This window comes from Drosophila subobscura, chromosome U (assembly GCF_008121235.1).
Source record: "Drosophila subobscura isolate 14011-0131.10 chromosome U, UCBerk_Dsub_1.0, whole genome shotgun sequence".
In the NCBI taxonomy this organism is placed as follows: Eukaryota; Metazoa; Arthropoda; class Insecta; order Diptera; family Drosophilidae; genus Drosophila; species Drosophila subobscura.
In genome coordinates this window covers 2,687,996-2,707,191 of record NC_048534.1, presented here as the reverse complement: position 1 = coordinate 2,707,191, position 19,196 = coordinate 2,687,996, and the positions used below count along the sequence as shown (strand labels likewise).

Sequence of the window (19,196 nt, the reverse complement as noted above, 5' to 3'; positions counted from 1 at the left end):
TGACCCTTTGTAAAAGGCAAAAGAATGACTTCCTAAATGGCTAAAATCTAGATTCTAGAATAATGAACCCTGCTGAATGGGTAAAAGCCCAGTCTCTATTTGGCCATTTCGAATTTTTGTGTGCTGTGCGGTTTTGTTGTGGTCGACACGGGAACGTGTCTGGAATTGAACTCTATGTTGTGTGGTTCGTTAATGAAATCAAGGCGAGTGAATGAACGGATGAATGCGGCAATCGAGTTTGAAGCCGGAAATGCAGCCTGGATAAGGGAATGAGAATGGGGAATAAAGTGCATAAAGTTTATCGGGCATTAACTGCAGCTTCCAATCCTCACTCGCACCGCGTACGCGTATTTCCGCACAAGTTTTTGCAGAGTTACAACTCACGTGTAGCCCTGCTGTGGTCCTGTGCTCATTGCTCATTGCTCACTTTGGTACTTACTTACTTACGCCTTCTTCTGTGTCCAACGAGGCGTTGGATTTTTAGCCGAGATCTGGAGTGCACACACGCGGCGGCAACGAGGCAATGAGAGAATGGTTGTGGGGCATATTTAAACTCTATATAAAGTTCGGTTAAAGTTTTTAATTTAAATTGAAATGCTCGTGCCGAGTGCGAGTGCGAGTGCGGTATGCATTGAAGCGAATCGGTTGTGGCTGCCTGTGCCTTCACCTTGATTGACGCAATGAGTGATTGCCGGAATGCTGCTGGAGTTGGCTGCAGTCGGGCCTCTTGCCAAAAAGTTCTTGCTTTGAATTTATGCACCTGACACTTTTGGCCAATAAATCGAGCCTCCGACTGGAGAGATTCTTTGGCTTTTGGTTGGGAGAATTAATTGCAATTGAATTGTGTGGCAGACACTTCGGTTTATGGCATTTGGAGTAGGAATCTATCAGAAAGGTGATGGAAAAGAGCGTCTCAGAGGTACTTCCAGCAGTAAAAGCAAATTACTTGTAAAAACTAAATTAGGGCCCAACATAAATCGCTCTTTGGGATATACATATGTATTTCATGAGTTGGTTTCTCAGTATTCCCGCAACAAGAACCACTTGAAACTTTCTATTTACAGTGGCTGCTATTCCCCATTCAAATTCACATTCCTATTCTGTTGTTTCCCAGTCCCAGCCTGGCATTCAGGGGCTCTCTCCTCGGGGGCCAGCCATGTGTGAATGTTGTTTTATTTTATTTTCAGTTGCTGTTTTGACTTGGAAAGAAAAGTTTGCTAGTTTGGAGAAAAGTTTGCACTCGTACCCTGTGCGCAACTGGGGCATTCCTGGTACTGCGTCCCAGTTGTAGCTCATTTTTCGCTGAGTTCCTGGAGAGTATTCCACACTCTGTTCAGCGCATCTTCGTCAGATTATCAGATTATCAATGCCTTTTTATCTGAGAGTTTCTTGCGTTCAATTGCTGCTGACACTTGTAATAGTTTGTGTCTCAAGTTTATTTAGTTCAGCTTTCAATTCAAATTACAAATTTGTGTTTGTTGATCTTGAAAGTAAACCTGTAGTAGATGTACATCATTTTGCTTCTCACAAGACGAGCCTTAAATAAAATATTGGGCAAACGCTGACCCATTGACCTGCGATCAGTTTGCTTGCATCAAAACGATCTCTCAACAAAAGGCCACAAGGCAACTTGTGGGCCCTCAGCCCACGCATACAAAAGAGGAGAGGCAGTGCAGATCGAAGTTAAAGGCGAAACGCGACGTGATTTATGGACCAGGCCAAGACACACACGAAGCCGGGCCCTGGAATTTGTTGTGGGCCAACCCTTTGTAATGATAGCCGATGGCTCCGTAATTGCTGGTGGCCGCTGAGGCTCTGCTTGAACTTTGACTTGCAGATGGGTCCGACTCCGGGCCGTCTGGGCCTTTGTTTGCTGCAGGCACTGCGTTTTGTCTATTGAAAGGGCTCTAATGAATGGCTTGGGGCACGAACTGAATTGCAGAAATGAGTTGTATGACAGATAGACAGGCAGCAGAAAGACAGCAGCCAGACAGGTGAGTGGATCGCTTGTAGGGGAAAGTCAAGAGATTGTTGAATGGAACTATAACCAGTACTAGTCGGAGCATAAATCTGAATTGTTAACAAATGCTTGAAGACGTTTCTTTAACAGAAGTTCTCCCCGCGGTCAATGGCTTCCTTATCCTGGAAAATCGTTATGTTTATTGACAATCTCTCCCTGAAGTCCCTGCCCCTGTCCTTCCCCACACAAATCATTTCTCAATAGAGCTGTCAGTGAGACAGAGAGCTCCAAGAACTTGCAACGCGCCAACACGCATTCGCCCCTGCCTGCCTCTGGCTGCCTTTCATTACATATTTATTTTCATGTATATTTATTTTCTGTTGGCTTCCTGCCCCCTGCACCCACTGTACGACCCCCTGTTAAGGTCCATCCATACTTAATGTGGATTTAAAATGCGTGCTCATGCAATTTCTCACACAAATCCTTTTATTGCACATTCGGCTTAGGCCGGGGGTTTACGTACCAATTTCGTGCGCCTTGTGGCCCCGGTCACGCCCACCTATCTGGACCAGCCATCGCTTGAGGGCCAGCAGCCCGCCGCCTACTTTATTGGTCACATAACAAAAGATTACAACCAACAGAGAAACAAATACACACACACACACACACACACACAGAGAAGAGCGAAAAAGAGAGCACTTCAGGAGCGAGGGGAAAGGCGGAAACCGAAAATTCGTTTCGGACCTTGTCCGTACGCCGCCTCCACCGCCACCGCCTCCTCCTTGTCCGCCCCCTCCCTGGTGATAGGAATCTTTATGTCTACGTGGTTATAAAAATATGATGAGAATTTTATTTATATAATATTACAATTTTTGTGTGGCGCTCTCTCTCTTCTTCCTAGCATTTTGGTTTCTGGTTTCTGGTTTGTGTTTGTTGATTGTGCGGGGGATTTTATTGCTGAGTCTCGAGACGAGTGCGGGTGACAAAATGTCAGACCAAATGTTCGTTGCAATTTAATACAGAGCCGAAAATTAGAGCAAACTAAATGGGATCCTTCTTGGCTTATAGGGGACCAAGCAACTATTTCCATAGTGGTACATCTTAATGAAAGGAAAACAAATACTTTCATGTATTGTACTTTCTAAATATTTCTTTTTATGAGAACTTTCCTCAAGGACACTCGCATGTAAGAGATTATGACTCTAACCTCGTGTTATCACAATGGAAAGGGACCTTTAAACTGAAGCTATTACTCTGTTAAAATATCTAAAAACGTTGCACGTTACACGAATGAAGAGTCCCCCGTGTACGGATAATATGATAGTAGAAACTCCCGACAGTTGACTGTTGTATTCCAGAGAACTTTATTCGGGAAGAAAGATGACAAAATAAACGCGATTGGCCAGATGTAGAACTCGGAAGAGTCAGGCAGCTGGAAAGGGAAAATGTTTTATAAATTAAACGGGAAAAAGGAAAGGAGACAGCAAATGTCGACAGCACCAATGTTCATGAAAATTTCAAAGCGACGATAGACAGCGCTGAGAGCGAGAGTTTTCCTTCACAGCAACTCCCTGGAAGATTCTGTCCATATCTGTCCATTCCATAGCGGAGCCCGTAGCATGTGCAGAGAGTGCGGACAGGGAGTTGGTTGGTTAGGGATGGGGAGGGAATAGTTTCTGGAGAAGAAGGATACCAGCCATGCAGCGGAAGGAGCTCTTCAAATATTCAAAAGTCATTCCATTACTAAAATGACTTGGAAATGTTTTTGGCGCTGCAGCGGAGTGAAACACAAGCGAAAGAGCATTGAATTCTTGTCTTTATATTATTATTTCGCCCTGCTACTACTGTCTGCTGTGTTCTGCATTTGGTGTAAAAATGCAATGACATTTCCTTTGTAGCGAAATTTGCTCTAGAGTAGATGCTGACTCTGCTGCGATTTCAACATATGTATGTATGTATGTTTAGCTGCTTGGCCCGGTCGTCTTTTGTACGACATACAGAATATCTTGGCAGCCTGACAGTCTGGGGCATTGAGTTTGCACTGACAGGCTCAAAGGGAGCTGCAGCAGCAGCCCCAAAATAGGCGCCAGTTGGACGCCAACTGGAGGCCAAATGGAGGCCAAGAAGATGTTTTTTCTGATATCTTGATGATATGTATTTGGCCGCTCTGTTGGTAGCCGTTTAAGGACTTCTACGTATCGGATCTGTGGCAGATTTTGAAACTTGATTTTAGAGCTTTTCGATGCCCATTTTCATCATCCGGTTTGTTGCGGAGTTTTCAGTTCATTTCCAAAAAATATTCGATGTCTCATTCGTTTTTGCCATCCAGCCCGAAGACGTTGTCGCTGGTCAAGGCCTCCAAGTACTACAAACATCTCTGTTGTAGCAATGTGGGAAATCTGCTCCAAGCAGTGAATATTTCCCTGGAGAAGAAATAACGCTAATTCCAGACTTTGAAGCTAAACTTCATTTGTAACTTCATTTCCATGGAGCTTTCTGTCCAACGCATCGTTTCAGTGAAGAGGAGAAATAGCAAAATGAACAGGAGAGAATTCCCTATATTTTCCAGGGACTAGCTAAGAACTCGAAGTATCAGCTTAGTATTATTATCCATGGGTTTTCATCTACATATTCTTGTTTGAATATAATTTTCTTGAGTTCTTTTTGTATATTATTCTCTGATCTTTTACTGATAGTGCCGCTATTATCATATTTTAATTATCATATTCTGGCATTCGAACTAATCTTGCTGACAAACTCTATTTGGAATAAAATATTGCGTGCATTCCGCTCCACTCCTCGAATTGAAATCATTTCACTCGCTAGAGCCATTGAGTTTCAAACAAAATTTGAAGATGCGACACCTCTGCCTGTGTTGAAAGTAGCAGCAGCGAGTTAGCAGCGGGCTGTTGTTAACAGCCGGACTTCGCTCGCGCTCTCACTCCCTACGCTCTCGCCCTCTCCTTCTTTGCTGGCGCTCGCGAGCTGGCGGGCAGCCAGCCGCTAAGCGGTAGGTAGTACTCTACCCACCCCCGTACATTCCGGTACACGCGACTCGATACAGTCCATCTTCGTCGCACACACAGTTCTACATCCATACATACAAAGCCACATACAAATCTAACCCGCGCCGTCCGAGTGCATAATAAACCACAATATATATTATACACCTCTACTGTGTCGGTTCATTTTGGGACGCTTGGACCTTCTGAGGATTCTTTCTGCAGCGACTGGAAGCCGCCCTACTACAAACAGCCTGTTTTCGGTTTCTTGTCGTTTTGTTGAACACTTGCCCAAGCCAGAACTTGCCCTTCGACTGTGCGGCTCCTGTTGTTTCAACAAACAACGTCCTGGAGTGGGGTGCTGAGTACAAGTTTCTGTGTCGTTCGTTCCCTGAAAGTGCGGTAATTGATGTCAAAATGTCAATTACCCAGAATGTGCTTAAAACACTTGCCCCGCCTCCGGTTCTTGCCCTGGGGTGTGGAATCCAGGGAGCAGGGAAAATGGCACTCAATGAGTGCCCATCCGGAGCAGCAAGCAGCTCATGACAGGAGCCAAAGGATGGGAAACAATGCCAAAATCGATGGCCCCAAAAGTGTTTAATTGGCTTTGTGTGACCCACACGTAAAAATACTTGGATTTACCGTCGAGTAAAATTTTCCAAAACTTAAATTTGCATGCCGTCCACAGACCCCTCCCGTCTCTCCTTCATGCCTTTTTCTCAGGACTTGAAAATGAAAAATGGCAAGGACAAAAGCCTAAATTGCAGTCCACAGTGAAAATAAGGATAAAGAAAGGTAAAAGAAAGAGAAGAAAAATGGAAGGTTCTTGCCTCCACGGGGAAAAGAAGAATTTGTTCTTCAAATGCGTTTCGCAAAGGGAATGGTCTTTCAATTCCATTTTTCATTTTCTGAATTCATTAAACGTAATTACGTAATCACAAAAGGATCCAGGGAGAGTCCGGACTGCACAGTAGTGAGCACAGGTCCAGGCACTCCCTTTGTTCCGTGCCGCCCCTCTCCTCCACAGGAATTCATTCGTCCGCTCGTTGGCTTTGGGCCATTGAAATCGGAATATTTAATTGATTAGGAAATGAGTTTGAGCCGCGATTGGCTCCCGCTCCTCCTTGACGATGCAAAGTTGGCTTTTGTGGCTTTCGAGATATGTACTGCATATTCCCCATTCAGGCAAATGAATAATTAGCAGATCGTACGCATAAGCTTTTGAGTTTTTCTTTCAATCAGAAAAGGCACGATTGGGATGAATATGAATTTTCGTCCAGGCACACAATGGAGCTCCTGCCACTCCTTCAGCTGTTGTACCAGAAGTATATCTAACCATCACAAATGTGGTCCACAAATGCATTAACAGGCCGCAGCATTGGTGGGAGGGTCAAGTCAAGTAAGCACCTAATAAAATCCTCGTAACATTTCATGTGCCACACGAAGGAATCTCACTCTCTCTCTCTCTCTCTCTCTCTCTCTGTCTCTATGGGTTTGTTTACGCACTATAGAGGAAACACTTTTAACTTCCACGCAGGACTCTCTTGTCACGCAGGACGACGTAGGACGGACCGGACCGGACCGGACCCCGCGCTCAACACTTATACAAATTGCCTACTAAACAATTTATCTCCATACTTGGCAACAAAAACAAAAGGAAAATCAATTCCAATTTTCCTAGCGAGACTCTGGCCGTAATCAAATATAATTTTTAACTATTTACGAGTACATTGGCATACATTTCCCACATAAATTATTAACATTAATGCCCCGCACGGGTCACGGGAGTGCCACTCACACACACAGTGGAGGAGAGTGCCGTGCCTCTACCACTCGACACCACTCCGGAGCCACTAGGCAGCGGCAGCACACTGGAATAAATAATACGAACCCATAAGTGAAATGGAAGTGCCTCATACTCAAGCTCCTCCCCACACGCCCAGCGCCCAGCGCCCATCGTCCACCGTCCCACACACCCCGCACCATAATTGAGTGATCATAAATATGTGAGCATCGGCTTTGCCAATACTCCTCGTACTCTGTTTTACTTTTGTTGGGGGCGGACTTTTCTAGCCTCTCCCTCCCACTCTCTGCTGTTGTAGGACGTAGGAAAACATTAGCTCTCGCCCAATGGGGGAGTCTCTCTGCGGTGTGGGATGCAGCGAAATGAATGTGCTGTGGGTCCCCCAAAGATACAAAAGTCAACACTTGGTCAGGCCCCCTTCCTGATGAATATTCCAAGAGCCCCGTTGGTGGCGGTACAACTTTGTCGCAGTTTTCATGCGGTTCGAGATATGTGTTTGGGGGTTTGCAGATCTCCATCTGAAATGCGTTAATTTTCGGCCTAATTTTCAACGGAAAACTTTCCCAAGCCCACAAATCTAGTTAGTCACATTCAAAATACTTAAGAGCCACACACGACTCTACATCGAGACTGCAATCAATTATGGAATCAATAAACAAATGTAAGCACACGAGGTTTTTCGGTTGCGTTGACCCTTTTCCCACCTTCCAGCTAAGAAGTTATTCAGTTTAGCCTCCCTCCCGCCCGTTTTTTTCGATTTTTCGGTTTTTCGATTCGAAAACTTTCAGCATTTCCATTTTACAGCGATTTCTGCTTCTGCTGCCTGCGGATGTGGTTGTGTGGCATGATTCTTAATGCAGTTTCCTTGTTATCTGCCTGCATTTGAATGCCCGACGACTGTCTGGGAGGTTTGCCGCAAGAGAGGCGTGCAATGTGTGGCATGAGGCAGGCGACTGGCGGCAGTACCTTCAGGCAATTAGTCAAATTTCATTGGGTTGACTTGGCTGCGGCCTCTTGTTTTTGTTTTTATTTTATTTGGTCGAATTGTATTAAATATTCAGGCAGGCAAGTGGAAGGGGCACACGCGAAGACCGGTCTCTGACCTGACCTTTCCACGTCTTTGCCTTCCTTTGGGGCTTACTCGTGCGTTCCATATCTAAATCTTAATTGTTTGAAACCCTTTTTGAGAGCTTGGGCGCGCGGGATAGGGATAACTGCTCACAAATTGTTGAGCGAACATTTCCCAAAGAGTGTGTCTGCAGGTGATGAAAGCAATATGTTTCCATCTGTTAGGAGTCTGTGGGGTCCCCAGGCCTTGTGTTGGTTTTGCTGAAGTGTTTGTGCCCCTTCGTGGCATATCCGTAACGCTGCTCAGAGAAGGCATCGCTGAGGTCAGGTAAAAGGTTTTAATTGGTCATGGGTCAGAATTGTTCGGATGGGGACTCCAATTCGGATTCGATTTGGTTTCTTATGTGCGCATAATGAAAAGTTATGTGATCATTTCTGGCTACTCATCATCATAACATTTCGGGGGTGCTTTCTTCTTTCTATTTGTTCCTGTTTTGTTTACTTTGTGGGTATAATTATCACGAAAAGGGCTCTGTTCGCAGAGGCCTCTCACTTCTTTATTTGGAGAGGGATCCACCGCTCTCTGAGCACCATGCAGATGTTTGTAAGAGGATTTTCAATGATTTGGAAATAGTAGAGGCAACAATATAAACGTTGATTAGTTCTTTTTGTTCTCTCTATTCTCTTGTGTTTGTTTTCAGAGGGCTTGTGGCTATTATATTGCAAAATGAAATTATAAAATATAAAATCATGCAAAGGCATCCAGCCGAAAACTGCTGGCGTATATTTTGATGGAGAAATCAAGCCAAATGTCAGCCTCACTCTATCGAGCAGCTTTAAAATGGCCACCGCCACACATTTGTAGCTGTTTGCAGCATGTTGCTGTTGCTGTTGTTGTACATCCTGCAACCATACGAACAATTATGTGTTTGCATTGGCAGCAGCCAACAGAACAGCCATTTGAACGACCAGCCAACGACCAGCCGACGTCCAGCTGGAGCTGGAGCCCGCCGGTAGTCGAGCAGAAGTGCACTCGATCGAAAAGTTTTCATTATGCTCCCTGCCACGTAGCCATGGATCCTTTGGAATCCTGGGAAGGAGCCCTGCAACCCCCTGTCCATGCAAGCAGGGAGAGGGAGAGGCCATCAACGCTTCAGTTCATTTATTTGCAGAATGCACCACCAATGCAGGAGCATGTACCGGTGTGGCGTGGCATGCCCCTCCCTGCGTCGAGCGTGGGAGTGTGTCGGCGTGTGTCTGCGCGTCTGCATGTCTGCCATTCAGTCAACTATTTAGTACTGGCACAGTGGGTAAATTGTCCTACGCACAGAGCCATGAAATCGAATTGCCATCGTCCATAGTCCGCCGGAATAAGAATGATAGCCTGAAAAAATGCTGCAAATTGTGCAACAAATGGGGGAAATATTTGTGAATGGAAGAAGCGATGCTCTGCATCTATTTACGCATCTCAAGCACTGCGAAGAAAACACTAAGCTGTCCGCTTGCATCTGCCCAAACCCATCCGCCCGCTAAGCCCCCCTCAACACCTTTTCAATTTCTAGGGTATCCGCCAGTACAGATAAATAAATACAAAAAGCAACCATTCATCCATTCTCTCGTTCATTGCGGAGGGCATAAAGCCAGGCAGCTATTAGCCGCGTCATTTGTAAGCCGATTACAAAAATACAGAAACAGAAACAGAAACAGAAACAAGGCTTCGAAGCCTTCGAATGTGTTTTTCACAGTCGATTCTGCTGCTGCTGCTTCTGTTCACATTTTAAGAATAATTAATATAATTATTTAAGCGTGTCGAAAAGGAGAGTTCCAATCAGTGTTCCATTTGCCGAATGTCCAATCTGTGCATGGCTCTTTCTCTCCTTATATGTATGTACATATGTACATATACATACATATATCTATGTACATATGTACATACATATGGTCATACTTATGTACCTCTGTGAGTACATACATCTGGGATTGTGATGGCCAGACCTAGATGACAGTTGAATTATGGCCACAAACTGGGTCAAACTATTTCCCTATTTTTTTCTTCATTGAAAATTAATTTTCTACATGTCCTGATTCTTGGAATAATTGTTGTTCAATGGTTTCTGTATTTGTCTGGGAGTTGTCACGGGCTTCAATCAGATGTTGCGTGTTAATGGAGGAGGGAATTTTGATTCGGACTGGCACTATCGTGGGGGAAGAGCAGCCCAGGGGGAAGGCTAATGATGGGGAATAACCAGAGGATGCCCCAAACCGTTTTCGGCAGAATCTCCACAAAAATTATTGGTTAATATATTTATTTTAATTTGTAATTTTCGAATTGCAGATTTTCGTTGGGTAGCAGCGCCACAATTTCCCCATCGCGTCAACAATTCTCCCACTCGGCCAAAGCTGTAAGAAAGTCTCAGACTTTAGAGATAATTTTCTACGTCTGTGGTGGCACTCGTAAGCCACCACTCAGAAAATCCCAGAGAACTCCGGTAGCCCCCGTCCCGACACTCGTCTCACTCGGGTTCGTGTTGGCGTTAATAGGCTTACTTTTATGGAAAATAAATCGAATGGATGCGAAAAATATGTTAAGAGATTGATTTTGAGGCTGTGATGGGAATAGAAAGCGTTGACGAAAGTCCACTTTATATCGCCCTTTCCCCCCTTCTTCTTTTTCTTGACTGGCGTTGGGCGAGACCCCCAGCATCGTGTGCATTTCTCCACCCAACCAACTTTTAAGCGCATTAGAAATAAACTGAAAAGTGGTCAAAGGTACATTTTCTGAGCAGCAAGCAGCAGATACCCCTGCCCCGCCACAACACTCAGGTTGTGCTTCTGCTTAAAGTTGATCTGCAGGGAAGCACTTAAAATATTTACACGGCTACCATAGTCTGCAGGAGCTGGACAGCCGAAGCAAATGTAAAACGGAGTCTACGAGGTTTTCTATTTCATACAAATATTGAGACTTTTTCTGCAAAAGCCGAGCAACAATGTAGAGCAACATTTGATGTCTTCTGATGTCAACATATTGAGACATAAATTATTTTGAAACATTACCCCTTCCCATGATTCATGTTGAGAAAAACTTGCCTTGCAACATATTTGGAGCAACAAGAAGAGCTGCACTGTACTCATGGAGGGGAAATCGAAAATTTGCAATTCTCGCCAGATGGCGTGGTAACGATTCTATATTTGTTTTCTTCAACAAGCTTGGCAGCTAAAGCGCCACCTAGCACCAGTTTTTTGCAGAGGTGAAGCGCCGAATTTTGAATACATTTTGAATCTGATGCTGATGTAGTAACATGAATGGCAGCACTACACTACCCCTCCACCAGATGCATGCTAAGAAAAACTTGCTTAGCAACATACCTGGAGCAGCAAGATGCACGCCGTACTCATGGAGGGGAAATCGTAAATTATGCAATTCCCGTCAGACGTCGCTGTTACAAGTTAAAATGTTTGTGTTTGCCAAGAAGCAACATTTTTAGAAATATTAAATTAAGCAATTTATTTAACATATTCTTAGTTGACATTTAGCTCTCAGCATTTTCGTGTATTTTGCAAGAAATGAGGGAGAGGAGAGCTACATATTGAATGCGATTCTGTTAGCAACATGTAAGGCATCATTGCATTACCCCTCCATATGATTCATGTTGAGAAAGCCTCTCTTATCGACGCTTGTGGAGCAGCACTCACCACACTTCCCCTTACGGAGGTGTAATTGCAAATTACACTCGAATTTCACTCAAACTCTGCAGCATTGTTGCTGGCAGCACCTAGAATATGTTGCTGGCAACATCGAGTCGCGCATTTGACACGAAGGCCGTTGTTTTCTGCCGATGTTTAGTCACTTTTTGACGAAACTCGTGAACTCAAACATTACGACAGAACTCACGTTTTGACTTTCGACGCGAACGGTTGACGCCGCCGGTAAGAGTGAAATCCCCAATCCCCAACTACACTGCGCTGAGCCCTTGCTTAGAACTTCAGGCCGCATGCCGCATGCCACATGCCGATCCATGCCGCATTCGTACCATTCCGCGTGTGACACAGTGATGTGTCGGTGTGTGGCAATCATTTTTATTGCAGTGAAAGTGCAACAAAATAAAACAGCAAAATGTTAAACAAAAAATGCACAAATCTTGAATCTTGAGAAATATGTAGACTTCAACAATACGGAAAATATTTAGGAATTACTGGAAAAAAACAGAAAAGAAGCCACATTAAAGATCAAATTAAATAATTCCAAACACAAAAATCGTGAGAAAGTGGAAAACTGAATAATACGTTTTATAAGGATATTTTTAACGATCAAAACAGCATCATTTAAAAAAGTGATAGTTACGGAAATGAGAAATAAACCAATGGATGTTCAGAAGCCCATCCTAAAGGAAATCTTAAACTGAATATTTTGGAAACAGTTTTGGAACTTAGGATACACTTCTTAGGGTTTCCAACCAAGGCAGATCTGAACATACTTATGTACATTTTCTGTACATATAGGTTATGATAGGACCAGTGATGATATTCTGCAGATCGCAAACAACTTTCAATATCTTTGAATCAGTGTCTTGTACCAGTATCTTCTGTTATTGGTTACTTTTTTAGAGTCCTTTGCTAAGAGATTTCTGGAATTGATCGTGCCATAAAAATGGATCTTTAGCTTGTAGAAGCTGCGGGACTAGAATCTAGAATCATTTGATTTCCATAGAATTTGTGGACTTCCACATAATAAAATAAATAGTTACTGCGTTTAAGTTTGAGTTGATTTTATATTGCACAAATTAAACCATTTAACAATAATTGAACTGCCTAACCCAACTCCCAACTTTAGCTAAAGCAAAGCGGATAAAAGCATTTAGGACCATAAAAGAATTCATTGAAGAACCGGAAAAGAAGCCGCAGACTTCCTTTCCCCTTTGATCTTCACACGAAAACGAGATACCATAAAAACAAATAATTATAATAAATACATCATAAAGCAGGGCCCAGCCAGCCACCATTGAACGGTCCCTGGATCCACAGGAGCAGCAGGGATAACTTTTGTCGCGTTTTTCCTATTAGAAAATCCTTTTTACGCGCTCCAGCATCTAACACAAAAAAAAGGAAAACAAAGGAAAGAGAAAAACCAAGAAAAAACCAACCAAAAAATAAAGAGGAAACAAGAAATAAAGTGAAGGGAATTCTGCACGTCTTGGAAGTTTTTTGTGTTCCGTGTCCTCCCGTATCCTGTGCTCGGGGCGGCAAACAAAGTAAAAGTTGCAGGCGAAAGTTGTTGTGCAACGTGTGGCAAGTGCGGCAAGTGCAGAAGTAGCACCAGCAGCAACAGCGGCAGCGGCAGAAGCAGCGGCAGCGGGCAACTTTAATTCGATTTTAGTGTAACAATCAGTGCAAGAAATAAAACAACCAAAGCCCCGGCGCACCTGTGTGCGTGCGTGTTCATTCGTGCCGCAGAGTGTCTGACTGTGTGTGTGTGTTGCACGAGAACTGTTAAAGTGGATTAGCAGCAGCAGCAGCAGCAGCAACAGCGGCAGCAACTGTTCTTTCTTCCTCTCCCGCGCCAAAGCTCTTCGGATTCCCATGAGCGAGAGCGTGGCATCAAATCTTTCATCCACCGCCTGGGGTATGTCACCTTCTGCATTTACATTAAACTTAACATGACGTACATTCAACTAGGTGTACTCCTAAGCGGTTACCTGTTCTTAATTGTAATTAATTGTATGTTCAAAGAGGTCGCGGCAGCGGAACAATTTTTGGAACACCGAAAACTTGCAGAAAATGTTCACTAAGAAAGGGTCAATTATTTATTTAGTTAACATTTATCAGTTACAAATGGATTACAAGTAAATATTGTCTATTGTATTTGTGGTCGAAAGTGGATGGACATGTTTAACGCAGAGAAGGAAACGTCTCCGACCCCATAAAGGATATATATTCCTGATCTGTCTTGGTCTGTCTGTCCGTCTTGATGAACGCCTGGATATCAGAGACTGCAAAAGCTACAGCAACCACATTTTGCATCCAGACTGCTGATATCCCACACTGTTACAAGTGCACTTAAGTATTCCGCCCACACAAAAAGTCTGCCACATCCAAAGTTTGGAAGGTGCGAGAAAAGTACGCAGTTCCGTAGAGGATGGCAGTATCTATCAGATCAGCGAACAAGGATCCGATTGCATCATTATTAAAACCAGCGTGACGAAATTCATTTGCAGTGGCGTCCCCTTACCTCCTCCAAAGTTGTGACGCGTCTCATAACGTTCCCACTCGTTTTTACTTAAGATTAGGGATTAGAGCTCTTCGATGATGATCCCTTTCCATGTCCGATTCGGTGTCGGACATTCGGTTGTTTCTAGCTTCTAGTTAACCAACGGATTCCAATTTCGACCATTTAGGAGTACAGTCAAAATAATGATGCAAAACTATACTTTTGTTTTTGCTGTTTCTGGAAATGAAACTAAACCAAGAAGCAGATGCTCCATAGTCTCCACTAGCCCTCTACTGTCTCCTTACATATCCACACATTTTCAGCCCAAAGACCCATAAAAACCAGCTTAAAATCCTAAACTGAGAACACCTTATAGGCGGCGCGGCGCCCCCATTGCTCTTAAGACCTTTTATGAACGTCTGGCACGGCCCCCTTTTTTGGGCCAGAACTGAAGCGAAAATGTAAATAGTTTTGAGAAGTTTGAGCCTGGTAAATGTTACATTACACACATTCTGGGGGTGTGAGAGGCACAGCAGAAAGCACAATGAAAGTGCAGAACCAAAACGTAGCAAAAGGATCATCGGGACTTGAGGAAGGCACACAGACACACGCAGAGACACACCACACCTTCAGGAACGCAGGCGACAATTCTCGACATTCTCCACATTGTCTGCATTTCCTTTCGTGTCACTCCCCCCCCCCAGCCACCTCGTCTTCAGCGTCTGTCTGTCGGACTGTCTCGGTCGACTCTTTTCAACTGTCGTTGACTTTTTGCATACTTTCAAGCATTTTATTTGCTTTATTTAATTTTATTCTGATTCTGATTCCGAGTCCCATTCTCATCCATTCAACAAAAACACACACATTTTCAATGCTTTATAATTTACTTGAAAAGTACCCGTCTACGGACTACCCGTCTGGTCTGGCTACCGCCTCTCTCTCACTTTTCTTCCCTGGCATAATTCCCATTGTGTGTCTGGAACATTTTTAGGCTTTATGAAAAGAGCTCTCGACATCTCCCAGTATATCCAAGTGTGTGTCTACTTGGGTTCGTCGTCTGTGTGCGTTTTAGATTAGCTTCACTTAAATGGCTCTCCTCTCCGACGGCAGTCTGGATTTGGATTGAGACTCAAACACATCTGCCGTGTGCACGAGTACGAACGAGTAAAAGTATTTATGACAAATCTGTTGGGGCCAAGCAGCTTGAAGCTTTACTCTTTACGATCCAAATGGTTGCAGGTAAAACCGTGAGGAATCTTTAGAGAGTGTCATATTTACAGGGTTCTTAGAGAGTTTTATTGTTGGTTTGTTTCCCTGATTTAAAGTTACATTTTTTGGTTTTATGTCAGAGAAAAGTGATATTTGAAGGCTCTAGAAGGCACTTGTGCTCGTACCTTTGGTGTTCCGCTTAGATAAGTGCTTTTAGTGGATAATTTTGAGTGTGTATTCTGGGGGATAGGGCTGTAAAAACACCACAAAAAAACCAACCGTAGAAGGATAGATGATTTCAAGCATCTACAGAAAAAAAACATTTGGGGATCGCCCACCTTGGAAAATTAGACCCAATGGAAGGAGATCAATTTAGTGTTTAATGCAACAGGCACATCTTTAATATCTCCGCTTACAGACGTACTTATCGTACTCCTATAAATAAGTCCTACCCCTACAGTAAACTCCTCCGTCTCCGTACGGAATTCTGGGGAATTCTCCTCCTTTGATTTAACGAAATCCTATCAACATATAATCGCAATCATTTCGCTTCACAAACTTTATAAAAAGAAACTGCTTTATGTATGTATGTGTACTTTCCTTGCAACACAATCTCTGTGGAACGCTCCCCCTTAAGCCCACCCATGAGCCAATTATCGTCTTATAAAGTATTTCTACAAAAACTCACTTCAATCTGAAAAGCGGGGCAGCATTTACCGACGCTTTAAATGCGCTCTAGCTGGGAATTTCGGGCTCTTATGTTTGGCTTTGGGGATGGTTTTTATAGGGGATTCCGATTCCAATTTAAAGCCAGCGAGTGAGTTTGTGTGTTTCCCTCTCTCTAACAAAATGAAAGAGGGATGCGGTTAATGCAACTGCTTAATGGCAAAAACTTCCATCCCAAAAACTCCAGCTCCAACTCCCGGCAAGGCAGTAAATTATGAAACTGCATGGAGTCAGTTGCGTGCCCCTGGCCCTGTCGCTGCCTCATCCATGAAGTTAAACACTTGAAGTCTGCCACGAAATCAAAGAGCAGACTCTCGCAGACCGCCAGACATGCGAACCGTCTTTCAAGTGCCCCCACGGCCCCAGAGGAACGATGACGACAACGACTACTACGATGAAGTTTTGTGCAAGTTGTTTGCAGTGGCACAACTTCCAGTAGGGGCACGGGGCACGGGGCACGGGACACGGGCACCTGGATACGGTTACCCGTACCCCCCTCTGACACACATATTCTACGGCGAAAATTAAAAATGAAATAAAGAACGTCGTGGGGAACATCTTCACCTGCAAATGGAACTTTACCTCGAAGCTCTCTCCCTGTCTTCCTCTCCATGCTAGATTTTATTTAACTGCGGCCCCACACTTTTCCTTTAACGCTGCCTCAAACTCTGCCTCTCTGCATTCAACCCTCCTTCCCGGGAACTCCCTTCCACTCCTTTTCGACGACTACAAATAAATCTTTGAATGGCTTTAACATGTTTTCAAGTTTCGTGTGCGCGTTCGCTCGTTTCCTCCTGTTCCGCCTTGATTTCTACATGGTAAATAATTTATTGGTCGGAGAGCAGGGAATTCTTTCCGCTTTTCCTCAAAATGGAATGGTTCTCACTCTCCGTGTGCGCGGACGCTGTGGCTAGATAGAATTTTAAGTGCCGCCATGGATTTCTCAATGGGTTTCTTTCAATGCGGATGCCCCGGAATGTGCCGCTGATTAAATATTTTTAGGGGAAATAAATTCTTCATCTCTTGTATTTGAGATAGGAAATTAATGAAAAATGCAGTGTCTTTCGGGGAAATAATAAAGGAAATTTGTGTCAAGTTGTTTAATGTTCGTTTTGTTATTTAACTTGCATTTTCCCAAAGGTTTTGTTCTTTGATTTCCTTTCTCTGTTTAGTCTTCTTAATTCTTCTGTATTTTCTTTGCCTCATTCTTTCATATGTTGTCATCTTTTTCGGCCGCTATGGTCACAATTTTCTTTGAGTGTAGCATGCCGAAATTCTTGAATGAAATCGAAACGGCATAAGAGTTCAGGGGGAGAGACTGGCTGAAGGCAGGCGGGCATCAGGCAGCTTGAAGGCAATGCTTCGATTACTGCTTCCTTTCCCACCTTCTCCGCTCTGCTCTGTGCTCTCTGCTCCTCTGCTCCTCTGCCCTCCCGTAATCCCCTTCCCAATCATGCTGCCACTTGCTCCCTCCTCTCTCGATGCCCCTCTCATGTTGATTTCGTGCACCGCGCTCGCCCTGCCCCCGCTCTCATCTTGATTCCGTTTGACATGAGCGACGAGACGTTCGACGGGACTGTCGGCACTATTTGAAACTTATTGCTCGCTCGCCTGTCAACGGCAACATCGTCAAGTCGAGAAGGTGAATGGAGGAACGGAGCCACGAAAGGCACGGGGGGAGCTGTGCACAGGATAAGGCGAAAGAGCCCCACGGGATGGCGGGGCATTTTCTGGTATTTTTCTGTTTAGATGACTGCAAATTCGATTGGGCGCTGCGACTGCTGCAGGGGGCAACAAGTTTCCCCCAAAACCAATTTGTTGTTCCCTTCCCCCCAATGCATATTTCGAAATTCTGATAGTAAATAGACGGGAGGGATTGGTGCCTGGCGCACGGGCTACCTGTGCGTGGGCTTCAGTCAAGCGTTGCACTTTCCCAATGGATGGCCACAAACACAGGGCAAGAGACCGAGGGATCGGTTTAAGAGTCGGAATCGGAATCTGAGTTGAAGTTGGCGTCGCACCTTCTGCTCTGAGCCGTCACTAATGATGGGGCAAACATAATTGCCACGCCCTACTGCCATTGCAGTGGCTAACAACAAAAATGACAGAAAACAGCAGAAGCCCAAGCGACGGCCCAACAAAGGGCGCCTCATGGCAGTGCGCGCACGCGGCCTATTGAAATGTTAATGAGGAAACAGACAGGGCTGGCAAAGAGAGGGCTGGATGATTAGTTCGAGGAAAAGGCACTTGTGAGAAATTATGCATAGAAAGAGGTTTTTACAGTAGCAAAAAGACTAATTGAACATTGGAGAAGAAATAATAGGAAAGTGCAAATGCAGCAAGAGCTTCAAAAACTATTTGTTGACTCAGTTGATGTCGAAATTTGTATGTTAAATGTCTCTTCCAACGATAGATCTTCTTAGAAGCTTCTACCCTCCGGATATTTGTGAACTTTCTCCCTGTACTGACGATCCTTTTGGCCTTTTCTCTTGCCAAAAATGTGGAATGTTTTTGCTTAATTAACACAGAAACCTCTTCAAATATTCTCGTATCGCAGCCTTCCTAATAGAGAACTTCCTAAACCACACTCGCAACACATTTCGTAAGTCCCCGAACATTGCTTACTTTTTCCAACAACCAAAAAAACAGTCAAATCGTTAGGGAAGCTCTCTGCCCCTGCACACAAGAGGGCTCTCAGGGGGAGGGGCTCTTTGTACCTGGTGTTACCATGTTGGCTACGAGGCGGATTAGCCTGTTAGCCTGTTAACTGCGCAATGCTCCATCCATTCTTCTTGTGTCGGGAATTTGTCTGTCCGCATGCCCATGCTGTGGATGCTGTAACCAACTGTAACCGACCCACCGAATGATTGACGGATTGATGATGCCCCTCTGATGGCTGTTGATGGCCCTGTTGACTGTTAATGATATATGGCTATTGAAATGTCAAAATTAATAAGCCTTGATGGTCGTTTAATGAGCCGCCGTCCACATCGTTTCGTGTGTTTGGATTGGCTTTTGCGTCATCAATTCAAAAACCGCTCGCCTCTCATGTGTGAACGAGTGTCTGTCCAGCTGTCTGCATGTTTTTCCGGGTAGGTGGCCCCTCTGGTTAGCCTGGGTTTGATGAGCACTGAGAAAATCTGACTAGACAGCGGACCGACGACTGCTTCGTTGAGGACTTGCTCAGAAAATGGCAGAAATTCCACAGCATTACATGGCAGA

The 19,196-nt window shown here is 44.3% G+C and overlaps 1 protein-coding gene across 3 annotated transcripts in view; it reads left to right on the top strand.

Moving 5' to 3' along the window:
* The first annotated feature begins 12,665 nt into the window (after window positions 1-12,665).
* Window positions 12,666-19,196, top strand: part of LOC117900276 (protein madd-4) — a 67,328-nt gene continuing 60,797 nt past the window's right edge. For all 3 annotated transcript variants that reach the window (XM_034810587.1, XM_034810586.1, XM_034810585.1), the window contains exon 1: window positions 12,666-13,454. The gene's annotated coding sequence lies outside the window, so the exon portion shown is untranslated. The remainder of the gene's footprint in view (window positions 13,455-19,196) is intronic.